This window comes from Neophocaena asiaeorientalis, unplaced genomic scaffold (genome assembly GCF_003031525.2).
Source record: "Neophocaena asiaeorientalis asiaeorientalis breed wild unplaced genomic scaffold, Neophocaena_asiaeorientalis_V1.1 scaffold249, whole genome shotgun sequence".
Lineage (NCBI taxonomy): Eukaryota > Metazoa > Chordata > Mammalia > Artiodactyla > Phocoenidae > Neophocaena > Neophocaena asiaeorientalis.
The window spans coordinates 3,348,926-3,361,373 of record NW_020172625.1 but is presented as its reverse complement, the minus strand read 5'-3'; the positions used below and the strand labels follow the sequence as shown (position 1 = coordinate 3,361,373).

The 12,448-nt window shown below is 41.2% G+C and overlaps 1 protein-coding gene across 1 annotated transcript in view; it reads right to left on the bottom strand.

The window, feature by feature from the left end:
* Positions 1-12,448, bottom strand: part of LOC112395659 (guanine nucleotide-binding protein subunit alpha-14) — a 189,336-nt gene that overhangs the window by 77,987 nt on the left and 98,901 nt on the right. The window lies entirely within an intron of this gene.

Below are 12,448 nucleotides of genomic sequence, written 5' to 3'. Positions count from 1 at the left end.
TCTAAGTTTCCTAGGTGGCAATGACCGTTAGGCATTATCAGCCATTCACGTTAACCACTAGTGGCAGAAATACCACCCTTCTGGAAGCAGGGATGCAGAACCATCATAAGCAGATTTTCACACCCAAATCGACGGAGGACTTGACTTTGCAGTGGAGGGAGGCGTGGTTTATCACCTTTACTGACAGTGAGAAGGGTCGTCACTGGCCAAATAGAAAAAAATAAAACTGAACCACTCTAACTACAACGGTGATGACTTGTCCCTGGTAGATAAGAAAGTGGAGAGCATGGTTTCCCTTGAAACAAAGCCCAGTGCCTGCGTTAGACTCAGATGTGCACAGCCAGAGCCACCAACTGCCTGGGCCAGCCTGGACATTGCTCTTGGAGGGAGGGAGTGAAGAAATCACCAGAAATCGCATCATTTTACCAACTACAAATTGGCACTTGCCATCTACCTCTACAAGGATTAAATCGTGAGCTGCTACAGCTGCTGACTTTCAACACCCCTGAAAGGAGTTCAGGGCAGGGATAAGGAATGAGGCACTCTGTGCTCTGGGAGAAACTGGCAGAACGGGTCTTCAGATAGTTAAATATTTTCAGCAGATTTTATGAGCCCAATTCTTGCATCTCCTCATATCTAGAAAAGCACTATAATCCTTCATGATGACGTCTGCTCCTTGGGACTAGCAGCATCCTTCTGTAAACAATGTGTGCTGGGGGCTTCCCTGGTGGCGCAGTGGTTGAGAGTCCGCCTGCCGATGCAGGGGACATGGGTTCCTGCCCTGGTCGGGGAAGATCCCACATGCCACGGAGCGGCTGGGCCCGTGAGCCATGGCCGCTGAGCCTGTGCATCCGGAGCCTGTGCTCCGCAATGGGAGAGGCCACAACAGTGAGAGGCCCGCGTACCGCAAAAAAAAAAAGTGTGCTTGATTGCATGTATACCCCCCTTCACCAAAATCACATATATACTGACCTTCCCCCCTGCCTGTTTGGAGCAGCTTCTCAGAGCTATCTGAAATGCTGTCTTCTGGGCTATAGTCCTCAATTTGCCCCCAAATACAATTTAACTCACAGCTCTCATGTTGTGCTTTTTTTTTTTTTTTTCAGTTGACAATTTAAGGAAGATTCTTCTCCAATCCTTTAACCTTGTCATTTAAAAAAAATTTAAGGAAATCAAGCAACTTGAAAGACACTGCATGAATTCTGCCTCATTTTTCTGTCCTTCTGACCCAAAATTTCTGTGAGGGATGTTCTTGTCCACAGATGCTTGTTCTCAGGGTGAAATGTGAGAGTAGATGCAGGAGATGCAGGAAGGAGGACCACTCATTCATTCATTCATTCATTTGATTCATTCTTTTGAAACCTAAAAATTGGTATTATCCTCAGGAAGGGGGCAAGGACATATCTGCAAACCGTATATATTCTGGAACATGGATTACTCACTGTGAGTCTGATATATGTGTCTTTCTGTTTCTTATTCTGGTACTTTCTACTGTGTCTGAAAAGAACTCCTGGATTATATGAAGTAAAATAGCCTATGTTGACATACTATATGTAACACTGTACTGGGTGTAGTGTCTTATTAATGAAGAAGTTGATAAGACAAAGTGACAAAATATAAAATTTTGCTGAAAAAAGAAACCTGTTTAGGACACAGAAAAATATAATTTTTTGCTTCTGAAGGTCGGTTACTCACATGTTTAAATTTTGTAATATCACAGGGAGCCAACAAAGCCCTCACTTAAGGAAGGAAACACAAAGACTGAGAGCGCTGGTGATCGGCCCAAGGCTGTTGGAGATATAAATGACAGGCAGGACAGGATTTCAATTTTAGGTCAGCCATTGTCTCGTTCTACTACACCAAGAACTAACTTGAACTTGGAAAGAAAGACTTTCTCGTAATTACTAACATTGTTAGGGCTCTACATATGGACTGATGCAAATCATGATGATATACATGCATGATAATAATGATAAATGATGATTAAACCCCAAAGTGAAGCCCCCACACAGTTCAGCAGGAAAGACATTCCATGTCAACACAAAGCAAAGATACAACAGGAGGGGGAAGAGTTTGTGGTCTTGGGGAGAATTGGTGGCCACTGGTCGATCATGATGGCCTCCCACAAATGCCATCATTCAACCACTGGAGCTCTCAGTGTAAATGAAAGGGAGAGAATTTTGAGGCACCTAAATACAAAGTTATTCCTAGCATCCTCAACCTTTTTGCAACTAGCTCCACTTTAACTATTTAAATGATTAAAAGACTAGATTAGTTGTGACTTTAAAAAAAAGAGAATCTAGAAAAATTAGTAAACTTTCTATTCTTTATATACTCACACACAAAAGCAAACAATTTTCTAACCAGATTTCATAAATGGCCAACTTCAATGTGCCCATATCTTTACTTCTAATTACAGATTAAAAACATCCCAAAATATTTAAAATTTAATTTAGGGAAGATACAAAGCAACAGTAACAATGTTTTTACGTTATGAAAGCTATTTTATGTTACTTTAAATCATATTTAATTAAACCTGACAGAGTTTTAAGTGTCAGAAATCAAGGTGAATAGAAGGCCAGAAATAAACCCACACACCTATGGTCAATTAACCTACAACAAAGGAGGCAAGAACATGCAATGGAGAAAAGACAGTCTCTTCAATGAGTGGTGCTGGGAAAACTGGACAGCTACATGTAAAAAAAAAAATGATATTAGAACACTCTCCAACACCAACACAAAAATAAACTCAAAATGGATTAAAGACCTAAATGTAAGGCCGGACACTATAAAACTCTTAGAGGAAAACATAAGCAGAACGCTCTTTGACAGAAATCGCAGCAGTATATTTTGGATCCACCTCCTAGAGTAATGGAAATAAAAACAAAAATAAACAAATGGGACCTAATTAAAATTAAGAGCTTTTGCACAGCAAAGGACACCATAAACAAACTGAAAAGCTAACGCACAGAATGGAAGAAAATATTTGCAAACTATGTGACCAACAAGGGATTTATCTCCAAAATATACAAACAGCTCATGCAGCTCAACAGCAAAAAACAAACAAACAAAAACAATCAAAACTGGACAGAAGACCTTAATAGACATTTCTCCAAAGAAGACATACAGACGGCCAACAAACACATGAAAAGATGCTCAACATCATTAATTATTAGAGAAATGAAAATCAAAACTACAATGAGGTATCACCTCACACGGGTCAAAATGGCCATCATCAAAAAGTCTACAACCACTTCCCTGGTGGCGCAGTGGTTGAGAGTCCGCCTGCCGATGCAGGGGACACGGGTTCATGCCCCAGTCCGGGAAGATCCCATGTGCCGCGGAGCGGCTGGGCCTATAAGCCATGGCCGCTGAGCCTGCATGTCCAGAGCCTGTGCTCCGCAACGCAAGAGGCCACAGCAGAGAGGCCCACGTATGAAAAAATATGACCCAGCAATCCCACTCCTAGGCATATACCCTGAGAAAGCCATAATTTGAAAAGATATATGCACCCCAATGTTCACCAATGTTCACTGCAGTATAACAACCAGGACACGGAAGCAACCTAAATGCCCATCAACAGAGGAATGGATAAAGATGTGGTACATATATACAATGGAATATTACTTAGCCCTAAAAAAGAACAAAATAATGCCATTTGCAGCAACATGGATGGACCTAGAGATTGTCATACTGAGTAAGGTAAGTCAGACAGAGAAAGACAAATAACATGATATTGCTTATATGTGGAATCTAAAAAAGGGTACAAATGAACTTTTTTACAAAACAGGAACAGACTCATAGACTTAGAAAACAAACTTACGGTAACCAAAGATGAAAGGTATGGGGGAGGGATAAATTAGGAGGTTGGGATGAACACAGACACACTACTATATATAAAGTAAATAATCAACAAGGACCTACTGTATAGCACAGGGAACTCTACTCAATACTCTATAATAACCTATATGGGAAAAGAAAATAGGTATATGTATCTATTTCATATAGATATATGAAAAAGAACAGATATATGTATATGCATGACTGAATAACTTTACTGTATACCTGAAACCAACACAACATCGTAAATCCTCCAAATATAAAATAAAAATTAAAAAGAAAAAGAAATCACGGTGAAGTACACAAGATGCAATGTCTCAAAGCTCCCTGGAAACATCTGAGCTTCCAAAAAGAAGAGTCAATGAAAATTTAAAAAGCCAACTGTTCTGGTTTCCAATGTATATGGTTTTAACTCTGAGGGTGGGTTGACTGGTGAATACGCCCACTCACTCGCACCTACACACCCACACATGCACGCAGACACACATACACAGACCTTTTAACTATTTGTTTCTGTTGGATTAGTTACTGTGTCCCATTTGAGCTCCCACCTGAATAAAAAAGAAGTTCTTAATAGGGGATGCTTTCTAGAATGCTTTGCCTAGGATAACACTGCAGAGTTTATTAACCAGTTAATAAGAAAATCTACCTCGCAATTCAATGAAACCAGGTGAACCGATGATTCTCTTGGCAGGACTCCAAAACAAACCTGGGGATTAATTTACCTCTTGGCACATGTTTATGCCATTCATTCATCAGTGAAGAAACTGGGTGATAAGAAAAGGCAGGGCTGAGAAGAGAGCACCATTAACACACCTGTTACCTCTCTACCGTCAGAAATGAGAGTGCAGCTCTGCCATGAAGAGAAAGCAAATTGTGAAGGACTTTGGATCTAACAAGAATTTTCATGGATAAACAACAAGGTCCTACTGCATAGCACAGGGAACTGTATTCAGTATCCTGTGATAAACCATAATGGAAAAGAATATGAAAAAGTATATATATATCGGGGGGGGCCAAAAAGTTCGTTCGGTTTTAAGTAGACATTTTTCATTTTCACGAAGAACTTTATTGAACAACGTATTCACTAACCGAATGAACTTTTGGGCCCACCTAATATATATATAATTAAGTCACTTTGCTGTACAGCAGAAATTAAACACAACGTTGCAAGTCAACTGTATTTCAGTAAGACTCTTAAAAAAGAATTTTGCTAGCATCACCGACCATGATTCTAGCTTTTGTTAAAGAGTTTTGAACTGTGAGGGTATTTCACATGTTCCCCTTTGTATTTTAAGATAGCAACAAAGTTGCATGCAATTTAAGACTCAAGGAAAATACTTCACATGTTAGATGGATGGATAGGTGTTCGAACGGCCTGATGGTCACACTAGCTCCTGGGTTATAACTTTGTGAGATTTTCCCTTTTGCAAAGCATTTCTTTGCATGTGGTACGTCCGTACTTAGTCGTGAGGTAAGGGAAGAAATTAACATTTCAATGGTCAAATCAATCTCATCACTGGCCCCATACCTTCCTCATCTCCCAATGCGTAGTGGGTGGGCAGATTTACTTGTGACGGTGATTAAGGAGAAAACCAGTTCTTTCTTATTTTTATCCTATTCTTTCCCATTTTCCAAACTCCTACATTTCAAGCTGTGATTGAGCAACTTTCACACTGAAGTCAACATTGATTAATCAGAGAACTATTGGCATAAATGGAAAAACTCCAGCCTAGGATTTTGACGGAGAATTTGTTGTTGTTATGACACTGGCTAGGACTCCAAGTTCTTAGTAAGGAGAAAAATGTACCACACGATTTTTAATATCCAATAGGACATGGGAACAAAGAGCCGGAGTTTAACATGTGCCAGAGAACCAGTGACCCTGGGCTAAAGCCAAAGTCTGAGCATTGGCCTCCCTGTTCCCAGAGACTCACGCAGAATATGACTTTTCAAATTGGAGGAAGTAGGAGTGAAAAGTATATTTAAACAGATGTTTTTAAAATTAGAAAATAAGGGGGTCTTAACATATGTCAAACCCTGAGAAGCACTTCTGTAAAGAGCCACGTAAATTGACCATTTTCACTTAACTGTGCCTGATTTCCTCACATGCATCCTTAACAGATCCTTCTAGAACTTCAGCCTCTTACTTTCTGAAAATGAAAAGTTAAGCTGGAAGAGTTAAATATACACAGATATGAGACATGATCAAAGCTCTTTTTGGTGTTAGAAAATGTCTTCTCCTGGGGCTTCCCTGGTGGCGCAGTGGTTGAGAGTCCGCCTGCCGATGCATCCAAAAAAAAAAAAAAAAAAAAAAAGTCTTCTCCTGCAATCCTAACCTGCAAATACCTGACTTTATTGCTTAAATGTGAAGTTGGATATTTGATGTTTTTTATACCTAGTGAATTACCATCTCAATAAATAAAAATATCTATTAATGATGAGTGAAAGTATGTAACTACTTAATTTCCTAATATAATGTCTCTATTTACAAAATGAAATTGTAAGGTATTTTTATTACAAACAATATCTATACCTTGGGCATGTTATCAATATAACCTGCGTCCCTGATTCTTTACTGATCAAAAAGAAACGATAACTTCAGTGTAGCAACAGCGGGAAAAGGAGACTGAGAAGGCCCAGTAATGTGAACTCCAGCGAAGGAAATGCAGCTCCTTCTTCCCCCCCTGACCCCCACCCCATCCCTGGAAGCTCTCACCATGATGCTGTGCTAGGCTCCTGCGAGACTCAAAGGAAAAAACACAGAATCTGCCCTGAATTCAAAAATGTCACCTGGAGATGCTGTCACCGCTACCATCACCTCGTCTCACTAAGGCCTCCCCGCTCCCGGTACTGCTGAACTAAACAAACATCCTCAGTGCTGGCCCCTCAATTTACCTTTGGATAAAGATTGATTAGGTCATCCCATGGAAGAGATTATCAGAAGTCTCCCTCTCCTCTATGGAAAGGCTCATCAGAAAGTAGAATCCCAACTGAACACCTCCAGATAATCTTAAGATACACATATCAGTGGCTCTCAAACTTGGCTGTCTAATCAGAATCACCTGGGAAGCTTCTAAAAGTCAATCCAAAAGCTCGGGCTGCGCGCCAAGAATACTTAGGCCCGACTCTCCAGGGCTGGTACCCTGGGCGGCAGCAGAAAAGCCTCCCAAGAGCTCCCAATGTGCAGCCGGGACTGAGGACCACTGTTTTGCATGTTCCTGATATATCCAGCAGTCAGGAGAGGGGGGATCCCGCTCCAAGGGGCTGAAACTCAAGACACTACAGGGAACTGATGACAAAGACATCCGTGTACCTAAATGAAGGACCTGAAAAACTTGAAACAAAATCAGCGGAGACCTTGTGAGTCAATTAAACCTCCCAAATTCAGCCGTTCAAGAGCTGTAGGTGGCTACAGGGCCCAAGCCCACTGCCTCAAGTGTGACTTGGAATTCAGGAAAAGCTTCTCGCAGAAGAGAAAGATGCTTTTTGAAGGACATTTCAGACCTCACACTTCTAGAAACACCGAATTCCAAGTTAAGTACTTGAGGGGAATGGCAGGCAAAATACTCCTCTTACTGTTCAATTATTAACTCTCCTTTTTTAAGGTGTTGTTTTTGTTTTCAGGATGAGCCCTTGCAATTAAATGTGTGTACATTACATGCAAATATGATGTGACCCCAGTGTGGGGAAGAGCTCCTATAAGAAGGAGGGCAAGTAAGAAGCTGGGGTCAGCTACCAAAAGAACCTGTAGACCTTGTACTTTTTTTCTAGAGATCACTGAATACAGACCAAACATTTTGAAAAGTTAGGCAGAGCTGTCCTTTGCCCTTGGGAAATTCTGTATGTAAATCATCCAAGCCAATTCTGCAGAACCTTTAAGGGGATAAGATTTCCTTTACCACACTACAGACCTAGAGTGAGAATTTCTCAAGTTGGAGACACTACAAACGGTAAAATATATGAAGATTTCCGTGAAATCATCACCAGGAAACACAAGATATAAGCTTAATTCAAATTTAGTAGTCCTGACACTGAGCAAACGCCTCTGTAGTATTTATCCAAGAAGTCATAAATTCTAATATGTGCTCATGACATTCTTGAGAAACATAAAAATTAAGGCTTATCAACAAAGTGAGTGAATACATATGAATAATTTCTTTTAAGAAAAGTAGGCAATGTATGAGAAAATAATCTTCAAGGCTAAATCTTAATTGAAAAAACATGTTGGTTAAAACATGGTGAAAAACCTGGGGCTTCCCTGGTGGCGCAGTGGTTGAGAATCTGCCTGCTAATGCAGGGGACACGGGTTCGAGCCCTGGTCTGGGAGGATCCCACATGCCGCGGAGCACCTGGGCCCGTGAGCCACAACTACTGAGCCTACGCGTCTGGAGCCTGTGCTCCGCAACAAGAGAGGCCGCCATAGTGAGAGGCCCGCGCACCGCAATGAAGAGTGGCCCCCGCTTGCCGCAACTAGAGAAAGCCCTACGCACAGAAATGCAGATCCAACACAGCAAAAATAAATTAATTAATTAATAAACTCCTACCCCCAACATCTAAAAAAAAAGAAAGTTATAAATCCACCTCATCTCTTTAAAAAAAAAAAGGTTAAAAACCGAATGCTACTAAATTTCTGATAAATTTCCTTTCAAAAATAGCCTAAGTAATAGGCAAAGATTTGCAACAACCTGGCTGACCAATAATCTTGCTAACATTTAAAATAAAACCCCCTAAAATCACTCTTAATTCCCTTCTACAGACTTTTAAGAAAGCGTCTAGCTCTGAAAAAAATCAAATAATGGAATAAGAAGTGAGGGAAGGACTGAAAAGAAAAGCTAATTAGGTTTGTTCATCCCCGACTTAACTAGTCAATTGTTTTGAATGAAGCAATACTTTGTAAAGAAGACATGGGCTTCCCTGGTGGTGACATGGGCTTCCCTGGTGGCGCAGTGGTTAAGAATCCACCTGCCAACGCAGGGAACACGGGTTTGAGCCCTGGTCCAGGAAGATCCCACATGCTGTGTAGAAACTAAGCCCATGCACCACAACTACTGAGCCCATGTGCCACAACTACTGAAGCCCGCGCGCCTAGAGCCCATGCTCCACAACAAGAGAAGCCACCGCAATGAGAAGCCCACGCACCGCAATGAAGAGTAGCCCCTGCTCGCTGCAACCAGAGAAAGGCTGTGCACAGCAATGAAGACGCAATGCAGCCAAAAATAAATAAATAAAATAAATTTTTTTAAAAAAGAAGACATAGATCATGCTTCTTAAGTAATTACTTAAACTCCTAGAGCACTAATCATTTTATCATTTTATGACCTAAGAAGGGTACTTTGTTATAGTTTCACATTTGGAATCAGGACTAGCCCACAGAGAAAATTATTCAGAAAATAATAAAGAAGAAATCGATCAAAATGACTGACCTAAACAATCAACAGAAGAAACAATGAGTTCACTTCTGGCTTTTGAACTTGCCCCAGTAATAACCTTCTATTTTCCAGTGCCATTTAACTTGTAAAGCACTTCCTTTTGCTCACGTTGGCTTATGAAGTAGACAGAGCACGTGCTGCCTGCATTTAACAGACAAGGAAATGCGAGACCGGAGAGGTTACATGGCTTCCCCTAGGACTGAGTCAGCAAACTCCAGACCATGCACTAAATCCGCTCTTGGCCTTTGTTTGTTTGGCCCGTGAGTTAAGAATAATTTTCACCTTTTGCAAACAGAGTTTATAAGCAAGCGTCACTCATTCATTTACGCACTACCTATGCCTGGTTTTGTACAACAGCAGAGCTGAGTAATTGCCACAGAGACTGTATAGCCCTCAAAGCCGAAAATATTTCCTCTCTGGCCCTTTACAGAAAAAGTTTGCTGACTCCTGCCTGAGACCCACAGGTGAGCGATGAGCAGAGCCCAGATTTGGGGGAACAAATCCAGTGATCTTTCTACTCAACCTTTTGCCTCTCCTTAAGCCGTGTCACTATGTGGTTCATCCCTGGCATATGTTTGAGGGATAAGAGGAAGCTTATGAAGCATGAATGCAGGTACTTGAAGTAGAAAGAAGGAATTGAGAACGGAGCCAGAGACAGCAAATGAGGAGGAGACAGAGGTACTACTGACTCATTTCCCAGTTTCACAGGTGTGTGAAAGGAGAGGAATTCTGCTCTTGGATGGACCATATCCAGAGTCTCACCCATACCTGATTTAGAGTATGTAAATGGTGAGATTGGGGACCGTTTGAGTTGATATTTAGATCAGGTTTGAGGCTTGGAGTTGATGCTGTTTTTAGGGTTAAATCTTTGGGGGATATTAGAATGGGGTGAATGTATTTTGCTTATAGGCTGGACATTCTTTGGGGGATTGGGGCAGAGGGCAGACTGTACTGGGTTGAATAGTGTTGCTTTGAAATTCATGAAAACTCCAAATCTCAGAAAGTAACTTTATTGGGAAATAGGGTCTTTGTAGATATAATCAAGCTATGATGAGGTCATACTGGATTAGGATGGGCTCTAACCCAATGACTGCTGTCCTCATGGGAAGAGGGAGGTTTGGACACAGAGAGGAGAACACCATGTGAGCACAGAGATACAGAGGGGAGAGCTCTGTGGGAAGAGAGTCAGGGACTGGATGGAAGCATCTACAAGCCAAAGGACACCAAGGATTGCCAGCAACCATCAGAAACTAGGAGGGCAGCATGCAACAGAGCCTCCCTCAGAGCCTCCAGGTGGAACCAAGCCCCTTGATTTCAGACGTCCAGGCTTCAGAACTGAAGGAAGAAATCTCTGTTTTAAGCGACCCGTTTGAAGTGCTTTGTTACGGCAGCTGGGGGAAACTAAGGCAGATTAGTGGGCAAGGGGACATGGCCTTGTGAGAAAGAATTCAGATCAAGATAAGTGGTGCAATGTCAAACCCCATAAAACCCTTTTGTTTGAAATATAAACTCAGAGTTCCTCTAGAAGACCTTGAGGGAAAACCAAACAAAAACCCAGGGACCTTGATTACTAAATCTGATCAGGTTTTTACAAACACATGTTGCCAAGATAAGCAGAACTGACTTATACTTGAGCCTTTTCTTCCCAATGGGCCTGTTTACAAATCTATCCCTAAATCCCAGTTAGTCACCCCACTATGACTGGGGAAACAAATGCCTTTTACAAAGGAGGAAAGTAGATTAACTAAAATTACCGCAAGGACGTTCCTGACATACCTCTTCTCTGAAATAATCCTAAATTTCCACAGATGACCTAATTTTTAAAATACTTTGTAAAGGGTGATTTCTTTTTTTTAACTGCATGCATTCAAAAAGATATAATGTATATACTCAAAACCAATGTGTAAAGGAATCAGAGTCACTTGTAGAATCACCCAGTGGCTCAGAATGCACCTCTCATATTACTTGGCATCAGATATACTAAAGACTAATTCCCACCACTAACACCCTCCCCCCACCACCTGTCACACACGCACACACACAATTTTCAGCGTTAACACTGTTGAAGGTTGAAGCTGTGGGCAAGCTATATTCCTTCATTTCCTCAAGACTGCAAGGGAATGGTGGTAAAGACACAAGGTTGCAGTCACACTGTAAAGGTACGTCTAAAATTTGGCGCACGTTGAGTTTTCCTATGTAATCCAGTCACTGAGTAATAAAAAAAAATTAGATCGATTGCTCTGAAACTCTTTGTATAATGTACATGAACACAGATGCCACAAGTTCATGATAAAGTTGTCCCTGAGGTCCATACTTAAACCACTATTCTGGCCTTTGAGCAGCTAAATTCTTTTCAGTTGATGCACAAGAGAATCAGACAGAATTTTTCTCTTTATCATCATGTCATGTTGTAACTTGGTATCAATTATTTTAAAGAAACTCTATCAGTTAGATCCTTAATGAACTTATACATAGTATTTTCCTATGGATCTACATTCCGATACACCATAGAAAATATTATTTGTCTCCTCCTCCCACCCTCCTGCCTCATTATTTTCCTAGAGTCTTAAACAGATATGTATTTTAAATAACCCACGGTGACAGGAAAGCAAATGGCAACTTCATACCATTACTTTATGAGAGTCCTCTGCTAGCTGAGACACAAGCATTACCCTTCATAAATCATCACTTAGCTCCTAAGAAGGGCTAGCTCCCAAAACAAACAAACAAAGCCCGCTGACTTCTTTGAGTAGTCTGCAGGGCATCTTCCTAAGACTGGGAATTCTTAAAAAGTTGGCCATTGTAAACCCAAGATCTCCACTGCTCCAATGAAGAAATTAACCAGGTATCTTAGCTGAAAGAGGAGATGTATATGTATGTCTTCCTTTTCTCAGCATCTGAAAAAAGTCACCAGAATGACTACTCACATTTCTGAACCGCTGCGCACTGGACAGCACCACGCTACCACTATGCTAGAGCTTCTGCAGAAATAAGACTGCAGTGCTGTTCCTAAATTCATCGCACTCCTCTGGAGTATCTCTACCCCAGAATCTGAGTTCAAGAGCTTCTTTAGGCCTCTGATGGAAGCACGCAGTAAATCTTTTAGTTCAGATACATATGCTAACCAGAGGAGGATAGCATGCATTCACAAACGGGTCCAACACTCTTAAGCATGT